The following is a 13,945-nucleotide window of genomic DNA, read 5'->3' as shown; positions in this document are numbered from 1 at the left end:
AAGAGATTAAAAATCCCGATTAAATATTTCCAGTTCTTACTAATATAAACCCATCTAGCTTAAAAATATTAATATGATAAATGCTAAGAATAGCTACGTCCACAATGAATATGTTGGATCATTGTGAATTGCTATATTTATCTGATTTATTTTCCTGAATGTTGCCTCTGGCTCCAAACAGACTATTGGATAGTTCTGTCTGGAATAAAAGGATGTCAGAAATAATTCTGGCTAGCTACATGAGGACCAATTTATCTGTCTATTACACATCTGCCAAGTATTTAGCATAACAAATCAGCATAAAATAGAATGTGATAAAAGGTATATTGCTACAAGCTATATTCGATGACAGAGGGGTAGTAGATTTGGGGGGACGGTTATCACTTTGTGAGGGGTGTAAATGTCTAACTATTACATTGTTTTGTACACCTGAAACTAAAAAAAAGAAAAAAGGAAAAAAAAGGTATATTGTTACAAAAGAAAAAATCAAGACAACAGTTACATTCATGGTTGTTTCACATGTAATGTTTGTTACGTCTCCTGGAAATTAGTCAGCCAGCAAAAAGTACTAATACTGCATTTCAGCATTTACATTTTTTTCCCCATTTAGAAACTGTGATGATGGCTTATGTGGATACTTGCTTTTTGAGACAAGGTTGAGGCTCTAGCCTATGAATAGGGACAGTCACCTGGACATTGCAGCCACCTTTGGAAGAAGGTTCTTTAATCAAATTCTTAAACTAGCTTTTTAAAATGTAAAAGAGTGGAGATAATATACCTAAAGCATCAAAGCACCTCACACAATACTGGCTTACATTCATCTATTTACCTACCTACCTATAGTATATATATGTATGTATGTATATATGTATATATATGTATGTATTTATATATATAAGTACATAAATATATAAATATATATATAAGTATATAAATATATATTTGTACTTATATATACATTTGTACTTATATATAATATTTATGCATGCCTATATATACTATATTTAAATATATACTCATAAAAAGATGATTACTAATAATTGCATTAATCGTATCAATAATTATTCTTTTCTGGAGCTCTTAAATCATTTTTATCCAAGGCCCCCGTTGGCCAAGTCTATTTATAGTATTCTATTTTTGGCATGAACCTTTCCTAATGACAGGATGAGTGTCTGATCTTCCAAACTGATCTCAAAGCGGTGCAGAGCCTCAGTCCCCAGACATTAAACAGGGCATCTCATGTCACCTCAGGTTCAGACACAAAGGGCTTCCCTCTGTTGTTCCTCAGTTTTCACGTTTGCTCAACACCCCCTGACAGAGCACCACACTTCTGTTTCTGCATATGTTTGTGACATTTCTACTCTGGGGATGGAAACTCCATTTCATTATTTTTTATGAAGTGGCAGAGAGTCTGGACTGGTGGACATATTTGCATCTGTTCCAGCACGTTTCCTTATCGCTAAGTTCGAGAGTGTGCTCAGGCCCATCTTTATGCTATAGCATTATTAGTTCATCCTCAAATATGCACTGGGGATTATGGGACAGGGAATTATATGAACATCATCACTACCAATTATATATTGTGTGCTGGATTTTTTTTTGTAATTCCAAATTACCTAGGCAATTTAAAAACAGTCTTCTTCTTTTATAAAGGTTTTTTTTTTTAAAAAAATACTGAAAAGTGTAAGCAGAAGTATCTAAAACCTTCATCACTAATTTCCATTACATACTCTAATTTTAACTAAATAACATAAATTGCTTCAAACAACAAAAAAAATAGACAAAATTTTATATTCACAACTTTGCCTAATAGGGTTGAATAAGATACTACTATATGCATCTCTCAGTTAATGCTTATGTTGTTGCTATTGGCTTATTTGCAGATTATTTCATTAGGTTGCCCTCTAATTCCAGGCTTTTTTACAGTCTGAAGCCTGCCTAGTGTTTGTGCAGGTAGACGTCTGGAGGAGTTCTAGGGTTATAGGAACAATCAGGACTCTTCAGTGCAAAGACGAAGGCTTAAATCCCAGTTCCCTGGGTTCCTAAATCTTCCCAAGACTCCAGTTTCCTCATATTACAGGATGAGAAGCAGTTTACAGGGTGATTGTGAGGATTAAATGAAATGAGATACACGGAGTACCTAGCACAATGTCTGTTATGTATTTAATCTGACATGCTCTAAAAGCCTCTGCCCATATTTGCTGGAAGTAAAATATTGGTGCTCAGCATCACCTCTAACTTGAATGGATGAAGTGGCCATGGGCAGAGACAGCTGTGTACCAACCGTTGGCCCTGGGTCAGTTTAATTCAATTTGAGTCATTAAATAATAAGTGCATACACAGCACTTTGTCCATTACTCAGAACTTTATATGGCCTGGATCAACTTCTTTAGCAGCAGCCCTTATGCCTGAGTCTCCTGGGTTTGCTGAGCTAGGCAGTCTCATCCACAGCCAGTTCCACCTGGATGAAGAGCCACCTACAGGGCAGAAACGGATTGGGAGAACTTCACATCCCATCTGAGGTCACCTTCACTCAAATGATGCTGGCTGCTAGGAAGTACCCCATCAGGAAAAGAACAAGAACAATGATTTGACATTGAGGGCCTATCTTGAGAGATGAGATTCACAAATTCATCAGCAAACCAGATGAAGAAAATCACTGAGCACAGAAATAAGATCTGAGCTCACTGGGCTCAGATCCATCCCTGCCGGCCCAGGGTTTTTCCCTACAAATTGCCTCACCTTTTCAGCTAGTTAGTCCTACCTGTCCCAAGGATGGTGTGTCTTGCATAATCCACATCTGGGAAATAAAAGCAATGTTTGCCTTGCCTGCCTTTCCCTTTGCAGTCAAGGCTTGTGGACTCCTAAAAAGGTGACAAACTGGAGGAGAGAGGAGGTGAATAAGAAATCAAAGAGTGCAGCAAACACCAGTTTCAAACCAGGCTGAATCACAGCCAAAGAACCCATAATTAATAAGTGCGAGATACTGTTGAGGTTTTTAATGGCAACTGTTGCCAGTTTAGCAAAAGAGCAGTGCTTTCGAAGACAGATTTGGAGAGCAGATTTTGTGAAAAATCTAGGATTCTGCTGCCTCCCAGGACTTGGTTCTAATTTTGGTTTTGGGCTGCCCTCCACGTTACCACCTCTCACGCAGCCATTCTATTTGGGGGCTTATTGAGGAGGAAGCTAGCCAATGCTACAGCCAGAAACAGAGAGAAAAAGTCCAAATATATTGTTTTCTTTTTGAAACAGAGAAACAAACTCAAAATCATCTGGATTTTATGTTTACAGCTGTCCTAGTCACCGCCGCCGGAACTCACCACACTGTGCATCTCAGTCTGCTGAGAGCAGATATTTCACGGACTTTTTTCTGCTCACTTGCAAAAGTTCATCTCTCTGCAGCTCAGCACTGGTTTTCCACCGTTCTCCCTCCTCAAACTCTGCTCTAATCCCCCTGCCTTCCCAGGCTTCCTGGGGGTTAATGTAAGGAGAAAGGAAGGATCCAGGAGTCTGACAAGAGGCAGCCTTCTGATAGCCACTGATGTGAATCTGTGGGAAGGATGGCAATGGGTGGGTGGGTGGCTGGGGGGTGACAGGGAGGGGCCACACAACTCTGTTGCCAGCAAACTCTGTTCCCTGCAGACATGACTTCTCCCCTTGAGCTTGGCGAGCTTGGCCAGTATCCCGTAGGAGCTTGTGCTGGACCTTCCACGTGCTCATCTCTTATTTTCAGAACCTCCTCTGCTGCTACGATTCCTGAGACCCTCAGGGCAAGGGTAAGCCTGAGGGACTCCAGGTCAGTTCCAGTCCTGATCTGGCCCTCACGATGAGCAGGTTGTGCAGGATGGTAGGTTGATTCCCCCCACCCCAAGCCTTTGGTTCCTTCAGCCTATGGGTGTGAGCTGGGTTAGGTTCCTGCCCACATTGGAATGTCCAAAGTGGTCCTAGGATCCGTCTTAGCGCCGAGGAACATTTGCTCTCATGGGCAAGACCCATCATCTGGCCTACTGATGGCCGATGGAGTTTCTGAGATGGCATTTTCCCAGACTGTTTGATCGCTCTATGAGTTACAGTAACAAAACAGATTAAAAATAGGTCTGCTCGCTGGACCTAAAGTGATGCACATGGCTTCTCTCCACTCACTGAACTGCTGCCTAACATCTCTTTTTCTCTCTCAAATCTTCATCTTTGGAAGGGTCAGGGACCTCTTTCCTGAGCAGGACACAATCTAGGGATTTATTCTGAATTTTCTCTCTTTATGTAGTTGCTCTGAGCATCTTGGTTTGGAGTTGGAGTTGTGCTTGCCCTTGGGGTTTGGCTGGGCTCTTCCCATTCTCAGAAGAGTGCAGCTGGCTTAGCTGGGCTTCAAGATTCTTCAACCAATTTTACCTTCAGAGATGGGACCATGGCTTCAGCCATTCGAGAAGCAGTCGGGAGCTACAGTAATAGCAGATTTCTCATAAGGTCTCTCCACATGAGACTGAGGGGGCAAAACAGAGAGAACAAAAAGGTCCTAAAGAAGTGGAACTTTCTTCTTTGGAAACAAGGGGTTTCATCATTGAGCCCGTATTTTCCCAATGTTGCTGCACCTCATGCAGCCGCTTTAAGGCGCCACATCAGATTCTGGCCCACTTGGAAAAATGTCTGCCAGAGTCATTTACCCCTGCATTCTGTTTATTATGTTTCCTATAACAGCGAGGCCTAGAGCTGTGACAAAGATTAAAGCTCTGATAATATTATTACTCATAACAGTTATTTTTGTGTTTGGCATGTATGTTGTTCTCCCCATTTTAGAGATGAGGAAACAGCCTTAGGACTCATGGAAATGTGAGGATAGGATGAGATAATGTCTGAAAAGTGCTTGGGGCACAGCAAGAACTTGATATGTGAGGTATTGTTGTTATTATTCTTGGCGTTACCTATTGATATTTGAGAATGACACCGAGGGAAACAAAAGCCATCATTTGGAAAGGGCCAGCTGGTCTCTCAGCCAGTTCTGGAAGGGGAAGGACTCTGGTTGGGTCATCACAGTCTAGACCCATGGTTCTCAACCTCTGGCTTCCGTCAGAATCAGCTACAGGGCCTTAAGAACTAGAGATTACGAGGACCTATCCTAGCCTCCCTGAACCAAAGTCTCCAAAGATGGGTCTTCGAAACTCACATTAAAATAAAACAAAACAAAACTGCCGAGTCAGATGATACTGTTGGCCAGCAAGTTTGGGGACCACAGTCTGGGGGCTGACCTCTATTTTGGGGTATTAGAAATGTTTTAGGGGTGGTGAGTTTCCTGAGGTGATCTCACATTGAACACATTTCTCACAAGTGACTGATGTACGGATCACAGTGACAATTGACCGTGAGAACTATAACTGAGTGTCGGATTCTTGTTCATCAAAGACCATGCTTTCCCTGCAGGCTGAATATGGCCAGCGGAGCAGGGACCCAGAGGCAAGGGAGGCAATTGGATGATCCCGAGAGTCCGGACCATTAAACGTCATGAACCTGAGTCATTCATATCCATCCCAAGAAGGTACCTGCTGTACACACAGAACACTCCTGTCCATGAGCCCAGAGGCACAGCCAGATTTGATCTCTGACACCCCTTTACTGGTGCCTTAACTCTACCCCATTCCTTAAAAAAAAACCACATTTTTTTTTACACAAAAGTACAATATAGTTGATTAGCAAAGCCCGTTTCTACTTAAAGTTCAATACAGATGTACATAGTTAACAAAACTTTTAGAGAAACAGACATTCTTGTATTTGGTTTATTACTGGGAAATTGGCACAATCTTTCTAAAGGACGTTTTAGCACAAAGTGTCAATAGCTGCAAAGATGTTACTTGACACTAATAATGATACTGAAAAACTGGAAGCAACCTTGATGTCCAATAGAAGGAAGTCAATTCATTACTGTAAGTCAGAATAATGCGGTGATATGTAGTCATGGTTTAGAATAAAATTTAATGACACAAAAAATATTTAAAATATATTGTTAAGTGAGAAAACATGCCTCAAAAAACATGTACAGATACTTATGTGTATGAAAGAAGATACACCAAAAATGTCAATGTAATTGTCTCTGGATAATTGGATTATGCGTGATTTGATTTGCTTCTTTTTTACTTATCTAGCTACATATTTTAAAACATTCTTATCATAAAGGGGCAGCCGGATGGCTCAGTTGGTTAGAGTGTGAGCTCTCAACAACAAGGTTGCGGGTTCAATTCCCATATGGGATGGTGGACTGCATCCCCTGCAACTAAAGATTGGAAACAGCGACTAGTCTGGGAGCTGAGCTGTGCCCTCCACAACTAGATTGAAGGACAACGACTTGGAGGTGATGGGCCCTGGAGAAACACACTGTTCCCCAATATTCCCCCCAAAATTTAAATATATATATATATAAATTTTATCATGAGAACATATATTAGTTTTATTAGGAAAAAAATCAAATAAGCATATTATGAAAGTCACAATGCAGGTGAGTGCCTCTGAGTTTATAGCTGAGACACCACCACTATATTTTGGGTGGTTTTCAAATATAGTTTTGGGGGTTTGTATTATTTGTATTAACGGGGGCTCTCACTCATTACTGTTGAGCTGCGCTCACTCCATTCACAGGAGGTAATCCTAATTTCAGTTTTGGTCTTCCTAACTGTCAGCTGCTGGTATTGTGTATACAGTTTAGCCACTGTGGTGGAAACAGCCATTGAATAAACAGTTATTGAGGACTTTCTCTGTGCCAGACTTTGAGAATATTTACTTGAATAATATATAGTCACTGCCCTAAAGAAAGAAATTACAAGTGTCTTAATAGAGCTGAGACTATGAGAGCCCAAAGGAGGGAAAATCTAATTTTGATGGGGAAAGTTAGGAAAGGTTTAATAGAAAAGGCAACCTTTATGCTAACTCTGAAAGGATAAGTATGAGTTTTCCAGGTGAGGAAGGAAGGGAAGAGCAAGCAGCTTTTACAGAAGCACAGGGTTATGAAAAGGCACAATGGGGAACATTGACAGATTCAGTGCTCAGGGTTTTAGAGAGAAAGAAAGGGAAATGGGACGGGAGCAACAAATTAATACTCGATAGCAGAGTCTCGTGTGCCCTGGTACAGAATTTTACTTTGATCTTATGGGAACTGGAAATTGACAGAGGTTTGTAAACAGGAAAGTGACATCATAGATCAATTTTTAAGGACAAGACTCTGGTGAGTATGTGGGAAATGGACAAAGCTGGGGGAGAGGGAAAAGGGTAGAAAAAGGGCAGCTGGTGACAGGGGATAGTTGAGAAGTTATTGCAGTATTCAAGACGAGGGATGATGAGGGTCCCGGATCAGTCAGTGGCCCTGGGAATGCAGGCGAAAGGCTTGATTGGAGAGGCCTCTAGTCAGGAGGGAGAAAATTACTCTGTTCCCCATTGTGTATTTTCCATGCATTTCGAGATGTAAACCTCCATATTGAACATTACTCTGCCAACCCAAACTTGAATCGGTGTATAAGCACCTGTGCTTGACAAAGCCCCGTGGATCCAAATCCAGTTTGCATTGAGTGTTTCCCCCATAATGAGTAACGGCTGCAATGTACAAAACAAAACCACCCCCAACTCACATGTGTTTCTGTGGTCCCTGAAGATGCGGGGAGGAGATGAAAACACAGTTCCCAGTGTTGGTTTTTAAGAAAATGTCAGACCCAAAATATTCAACCATATTCTCCCGCTGACTCAACACGCCTGTAGTTTGTAGTATGGCACCTTTAAAAATGATATAATCTTTTTAGTTGAGAATATGGTGTTTAGGCATCAACCCAGAGTATTGGGGGCTGGGGACCTTGGAGCCAAAGGTTTGAGCACAGAGCCTAGGGGCGGGCCGTGCTGTGGCACCTTCTGGAGTTTTCAAATGTGTCTTGTTGTAGACTGACTGGATCAAGGTTACCAGACTGAGAAGAGGGGACGTATGTGAGCAATCATGAACACCCAGAGACACAGGATCCTTCACAGATTGAGAAGGAAGGTGCTAAGTGGGAAGCGAGGAGGGAGAATCAACGTAGAAAACTCCCTGCCTTGAAGGACGGCCAGGGTTAACCAGACTGCAGGCTAATGATTTGGTTATTCCTCAAACCTACGTTTGTTAAATATTTGCTCATCATTTATTTAGAAGTGAGGATGAATGCTCCATGGACAAAGGCGTAGAAAAAGGGCAGCTGGTGACAGACAGCCCACATTCTCAAATGTCCCAAACAATTCATCTCAGGCCCAAATGGACTCTTTGGTCTTGCAGAACAAACACCTTACAGTTAAATGGATCCGCCCCTTAGAAAGCAGTTAGCAAACTTGAGCACAACCGTCAAGACTCACTCTCTCAACCCCAAGGAACTTTACACAGCATTATAATTCTGGAAACAGAAGTTTCTCCATCTTGCTGTCTTCCTAAGGATGCTTTGGAATCCATTATTGTTTGCTGCTCTAAGCATGCTCTCTCTAGAGACTAGCTTAGCATGGCCAGAAGCTTTAGTGTACACGTAATGATCTGGGAGTGAGCACCCATTGCCTTCTTCCAGTGGGACATCTACGTCCAATCCCTCTACCCTGGTGTGTATGATCTACAGAGAGAGTCAGCTTTGGCCTTGATCTATTTCCTCCTGACCTTGTAATCTCTGCATGCTCAAGAGGGCACAACTGCCATTTCTGTAATGCTTCAAGACACTCTGTTCTCAGTCAGTCATTCCTAAATATCTGGGAAATGAAATACAGCAACCTGCAGTGATGAGGCTCAGAGTAGGAAATGGTTATGCAAAAAGAGAAGTTAATGTAGCTAGGAGAACTTTGATTTTTGCATTTCTTGACTTTTGCATTTCTTGAACCCTACTCAGCAATACATTGTCGTACTTTTATATGGGAGTCATTGAGAGGGTGGGGGGGCTTTCTGTTTTGGTTCCTGGGAGAGAAGGCAAGACAAGATAACAGAATATTGTCTTTCATTTGTGTGTGTCAAAGAATCCTCAACAAGAATATATGCATTTAAGTGGATTCTTTTCCGGTATAGGCTCTGCAATTGGAAATTGGTTTACTCAGGAAAAAATCAGCTACTTGCTTTTATCTCACACAGCTGTGAGAAAATGAGCCTACTAAACTATACAAAATGATTGAGAACATTTATTTCTCAGCATTTCAGGCTGGCTGGTGGCGATACAGAGTGAAATGGCTTTTAGAGAGTACTTTCCCAAGCTTTCCTCTTCCTTATGAGGCCCTCGGTGGAAGGTATCAATGTTTCAGATGCTCTTATTTGATTTATTCACAGAGAAATGAATTCACAGAGATGTCCCAGGAAGAAAAATAGTGAAATATGTTGTGAGAGAACAGGGCACCTGCCCCACCACAGGATGGAACCAATCCCCATAAATAGATGAGTTTTTAATTCCCTTATTAATTTAATTAATTAGCTCATGAATTCCCTCCTTCATTATTCAAGTAGATATTGAATTTCTATAATGTGTTGTTCTGCCACTGCTTTGCTTTTTATTCCTAATGTCCTACAGGAAAAAGTGGGGAGATTTCACTATTAAACACTATATACTCCTGTCTGTATACCCTCCTCATACTACCCATACATGTAAAACTGTGCATGCAGTGGGTTCAAGGACATAGCTAATTCCTGCTGTGTGAGTGTGTGGATGTGTGCATGTGAGAGAGAAGGACAGGGTGGGAGAAAGAAAGGTTTTCAAGAAACTCCTACAATCAGTTATGGGAAGTTGCAAAGGAGCCTTTATATCACCCAACAATAGGTCACATGCTTATAGCATTAGGCAGTTCCTCTCAGGGGCCATTCCCTTTCTTTAGACCATTGGCCCATCTTCTGGGCCTTGATTCCTATAGCTGGGGAAATTTTGGCACCCCGTCCCTCCTAGTGAAGGTTGGATTATTGAGTTTTCTTAGTTTCTTCCTTTTTTGGGTCTCTACATGGAAATGAGGAGCATAGTGTGGGGACAAAACCCCAAAAAACAGTTTCCAGGCTCTCGGCCTCACATAGAAAGGTGCTGGCTCGGGTAGTAAATGGCCATCAACTGTGATCAGATGCCAGCAGCTGTGGCTAGTTGGCCATCAGCTGTAACCCGTAAGCCATTGGCCACTAATATAATGGCTGGGGCTACGCTAGCAGAGGAGGAATGGGGGCTAGCAAGAAGATGGTGGCTGGCAAGCGTGGACTGCTGTTAGGCAGATTATGTAGATCCTGCTTCCTGTGTCTCCAGCCCAGCCGCCAGCGAGAATATATTGATTTGACTCCCCTATCTATGGCTCCGTGGGTGTTCCTGTTTGGCCTTACCGTGTCCTGCGTTCTTGGGCGGGGAGTGGGAGCTGAGACCCTGCACGACAGTGTCTAAGTATCATTCTCTGATCTTCACATCCAGAGAGAATCAAGGTCACTGGTATCTTTATGATTCTCTGGCATAGCCATTTTATTTCACAGAAAAGATAACAGAAGTCCACGGAATTGAAAGATGGACTCAAGTCCTTACAGCTAGCAAACAGCTAAGCAGCCCCCATCTCTTGACTCCTGCCAACCAGAGCTGCCTTTCTAGCCATTTGCCATTTTGCTGCCCAAACCTGAGACTTAATGAGGGTTCTCCTATTTCCACCAGGAGTAGAGCAGACCTAACTTTCTACTCTGATCTCCTGACTTTGAGGCCAGTTTATCATCAGTGTAACTCTTTGATAATGAATGAAAATCCCCCCAAAGGTAGAGTATTGGAAGGGTCCACATCAGAATCACTAGGCATTGCTTAGAGCGTCCCTTTGAACCTCTTGCGTTATTGCGCTGCCGTTTGGAGAACACCAACAAGTCCTCACCATTTTTCAGAAGCTTGGTGTTTTAGATTTGTACCTGCTGATTAATTCATTGAGAAAAGCTACTGGAGCACAAACAATCTCACCCCACGTTAGTCATTCCTGGGTGGGGAAGAGAGAATCATGTTAATTCGGTCAATTTCTATTCTGTTCAAGTCTCCGGAGCCCATCGCTCTGGCCCATAGAGCATGAGCTCACAGTTTAATTGGGTTAGAAATTAAATGAATGCTTTTTCTTTCTAAAGGGGAAGGAAAGCCGCCCCATACCAAGACTAGCAATTAAAATTGCAGGAAGCTACTCGGCAGGAGTGTCAACAGCGAGGCGCACACCAAGTGGAGAGGAACAAAAGCTCTCACCTCCACAAAGCGCCAGAAAGTTTGAGAAAGGCAATTCTCAACTTTGATAGGTGTGGGGTGGGATTTACAACCGTCTAGATCATCTCCAAGACACATATATGAGAGAAAGGAGAGAGTCAATTATGCTGTATTCATGTGTTTTTGTTCTTCCATAAAGATGAGAGAAACTTCTGGATGGAATGACGAGTTAATTGAGATGATTCTGAAGTGCCTTGAATCTAAATTCCATGATGTCACATGAAACTCAAACCTAGCCTCACCGCCCCATGATGCGGATGGAGCTATGCACTGCATCTCCCTCAAAGTGTCCCCGTTATTTCTGGGCATTCCCCAACGGTTGTCTGACCTGTGCCCCCAAGCCAGTCTGTCAGCTACAGCCACTGTGCGGTGCCTCCTACTTGCTCAAGAGCCCCTTGAAAAAGCACCACTGCTGTGCTGCTCATTCTTAGATGTCGGCGTCCATCCAGGTGCCACCTCTCTAAGCTTCTGCAGCTGCCAGGCCTTTAGGCAAAAGTTAGGAGAATTTGTTGCTCAGAATCTTAAAAGGCTTCCAAGGAAAAATGCTGACGTGAGATCTTTATCTTTCCAGTTCTACATATTCAGACTCAGACCAAGGGGCCACGTGACCAATGCAATGAACCAATCTTTATTGTCTGTAATGTGCCTGGCACTTTTGCACAAACTGGGCATACAGTAATGAATGTAGAGACTTGGTCCCTGCCTTTATGATTGTCCTCTTTCCCCTCCTCTGCCCCTCGCTCCATCTCTCCGACACCAATTACCTTACCTTTTTTAGCTGCAAAACACACATTCCCATGGATATTGATAAATAGTAGAAGAAGAAGGAGGCGTGGAGGACAAAGGAGCTGCCATCGTAGTAGTGTTGGATCTTCAGAGTGGCCAGCCAAGATGCGCTGTCCATCCGAAAAATCCACACACCCTGTTAAGCGCACAGTGGAAGGTTCGCGAAATTAATTGTCCGACCTCATAGACGATCACATTCTATGGAACTGGTCAATGTTAACTCAACTTACCTAATAGTGTCAGTATGTGGTCGGAAGGAAGGTGTTTCAGTTTAATAATTACAGTGAATATTCTAGTTTTGTACATTTCTGTATATTTGCAAAATATGGTAGGCTTGTAGCAAAATATGCCTCCTTCTCCCACGCTGACTCATTAATTCAGAAAATATTTCCTGGGCACCATTCAGAAAATAGGTCTAGTCGATTGGGATGTAGCAAAGCATGAGATGGACAAAAACGCCTGCCTTCAGATCATCTACATCACAGTTAATATAAACTATAAAGAAATGAAAATAGGTAGTACCTATGCTAGTTAAACGTGCTCAGGAGGAAAAGAGAATGAGAAGAGGCGTAGGGAATGTTGAGGGTGGGAAACTGGCAGGTGATCAGGGAAGGTCCCCGAGAAGGTGACATTTGATCCCAGAAAATAACAAGAGGCAAGCCACGCCAATATCTGAAAGAGAAAATTCCAGGCTTCCAGAACAGCCAATGCGAAGACCCCAAGGTGACAAGGGGTCTGGAATATTCATGAAAACCCAAGAAGTCAGCGTGGCCATGGAGAGCAGAGAGAGGGAGAGCACTGGGAGCTAAGGCCAGACGCACACAGGGCGCCAAACCTTACAGGGCCTTGTGGATTCCACAAAGGACACTGGCATTTACTCGGAGTGAGAGGGGAAGGCATTGCAGGTTTTGAGCAGAGATTGCCATGATATGACTTGTTTTAACAGGATAATTTTCGCTGTTCGTTGGAGAATAGACTGCAGAGGGCAAGGGTAGAAGCAGGGAGTCTAATTAGAGGAGTGTTGAAATAATTGAGGTGGGAGGTGATAGAGGCTAGCAGAGAAAGAGGTGAGAAGGCACATGTCATATTCTGTCGTAATTCCCAATAGTATTTTCATTAGACCATAGTATAACATTTGGCTTCTCTGACAACGTAAAAGTTCGGTGTTTTGATGATGAAATAAGTTGATGCAACTGAAGTGTGAAAATAGCCCCTGGCATATGGCAAGAGTTTGATGAGTGCCGGTTATTGCTTATTTTTATATTTGCTATATAGCTATTTCTAAAAGCATTTGCTACAGCTAATAACCAAAACTGTGCATCCACATACGTAATTGGCTAAAATGAAAATAAATCAGAACTCATGCATAAGAGGAAAAGGATTGTAATTGGGCCAGAAATCAGATTATTACTGTAATTAAGCACTAATTCAAGTTTGCTGCGTCCTGACCGCCAAGACGAGAAATGAAATCCCGTATTTTATAAGGTTCTGTCTGATAAAAGGAAACAGCAATTTTCGGGAGATCTAGAATTGTTCTTGGCATGCAATTCCCATGGATTCTTAATATAAAGGACTCTGATTATTAGTATATAATGTCCTCAACAGCAATTCAGTAGGTAATGCAGAGACATTGTTTGTTGGGCTGTTTCTTTATTGACTCACGATAGAATTATTAAGTGATAACTCAGTGAAGCCATTAGGGAGACAGCATGGTGTAGTGAAAAGGGGATTAGATAAGTTCTTAAAGGAGCAGAGCCTGAGTCCCCCTGTACTGTCTGAACTTCAGCACACTTAACCTTTTCCAATGTTAGTTTCAACCTCTATAAGATGGGTTCTATACAATGTCCTTCTCTGTCTACCTGGCAACATTGTTGTGAGGGATGAATGAGATGATCCATTTAAATGGTACCTTCACTCATTCCATCAACCAATATTTGCTGTTATAA

The sequence above is a fragment of the Rhinolophus hipposideros genome (genome assembly GCF_964194185.1).
Source record: "Rhinolophus hipposideros genome assembly, chromosome: 19".
Taxonomy (NCBI): Eukaryota; Metazoa; Chordata; class Mammalia; order Chiroptera; family Rhinolophidae; genus Rhinolophus; species Rhinolophus hipposideros.
Note: the sequence above shows the minus strand (reverse complement) of the source record.